This window comes from Phyllobates terribilis, unplaced genomic scaffold (assembly GCF_046119375.1).
Source record: "Phyllobates terribilis strain yellow unplaced genomic scaffold, ASM4611937v1 Scaffold_13__5_contigs__length_258822181, whole genome shotgun sequence".
Taxonomy (NCBI): domain Eukaryota; kingdom Metazoa; phylum Chordata; class Amphibia; order Anura; family Dendrobatidae; genus Phyllobates; species Phyllobates terribilis.
In genome coordinates, this window is record NW_027362773.1 from 184,116,255 (window position 1) to 184,117,697 (window position 1,443).

A 1,443-nucleotide genomic window follows, 5' to 3' on the forward strand; every position below is an offset into this window, starting at 1 on the left:
CTGCCAATGACACATGCCCTTGCTTGTGTGAAAAAAAGCACTTCTCTCCGTGTGTGCGCTGCTGATAGGCTGACAGATTGCACCTCCCCACTGTAAATGCGGGAAAGAGAAAAAAAAATGAAAATCTTCATTATTCCTGCAGAGATCCATCCCCTGCCCCTCCCCCCGCCCCGCTGTACACTCAAGCTTCGTGTTAACATTAATTTTCATCATTACTGAGAAAAAATCCAATTATGATTTTGGTGCACGAACATTTATCGAACATAACCTCGAACAGCCGAATTTTTCTCAAATCGTTCATGTTCGCCGAATGGCCCGAACACCGCCCAAAACAGCTCGAATTTGAGATTGGCGAACAGTTCGAATCAAACAACGCTCATCTCTAATTATGATGAAAACTGGTTCTAAAGCTGTTCCGCAAATGTATATCTAATACACATTGGTAAATTAATATCTCCTCCCTTTTTATTCCACAAGTGTGCTTAAAGTTCCATGATATCACAACAAGGACAGTTTTAAAATGTTGATGAAATCTGGCTAATAATTAACGTGCTGGATCTATTAGCTGGAAAAAGGGTGAGAAAAAAAGAAATTGCAAAACTTCTGCTCATCCAGAAGTCACTAAAGATTTTTCATGGTGTGCTAAAAGGTTCCATCGGAAAGATAATTCAAGTAGAGTTCTTGCAAATCAAAGTTCATATCCCAGTCCATCATTCACGGCAGTGATCTGTGTTCACTGTAAAAAACGAGGATTTGCACCACATACCTGATGGCACCCTCTGAGCTTTGTTTGATTGGTGGTGTGATGCACAAGTGACATCGCACCAGGCTGACTAATCAAAAGAAGATCTACAGATGCTGTTAAGCTGGTTCTACAAATACAATCCAAAGATTACAGACCATTACTGTGGGGGATAGACTGGGGAATGTGGAAATTGATCTACACAGATAATTCGTCGAAATATTACATGAAGTTAAACGTAGTTGGCAGAATTTGAACCTATGCAGGAAGACCCCAATGGATTTCTAGTCCATCGCCTTAACCACTCGGCCACAACTACTTGGATGCTGTTTAATACTTATGAGTAGAGATGAGCGGTGTTCGACTAGAACTGTTCGCCAATCTCAAATTCGAGCTGTTTTGGGCGGTGTTCGAGTTGTTCGACGAACCCGAACGATTTGCAAAAAATTCGGCTGTTCGAGGTTATGTTCGATAACTGTTCGTGCACCAAAAGCGTGTCCTGCATGTCTGGCGCTATTTAGAGCACCAATCATGCAGGGATTGTCTGCCACTCACTGTAATGCCACAGCCATGGTGGTTGTGGCATTATAGTGATTGCCCAAATCGATGGGAACAGTGCCAACAGTGAAACATGAAAAGCCGGCAATTCAGCAGCGGCATACACCTGTACCCGACAATTTAGAACCGAAAGAATAGAGCTT

The 1,443-nt window shown here is 42.5% G+C and overlaps 1 non-coding gene across 1 annotated transcript; it reads right to left on the minus strand.

The window, feature by feature from the left end:
- Window positions 1–979: 979 nt before the first annotated feature.
- On the minus strand, window positions 980–1,061 carry TRNAS-AGA (transfer RNA serine (anticodon AGA)). The gene has a single exon. It is a non-coding gene; the product is annotated as a tRNA-Ser (tRNA).
- Window positions 1,062–1,443: the final 382 nt, after the last annotated feature.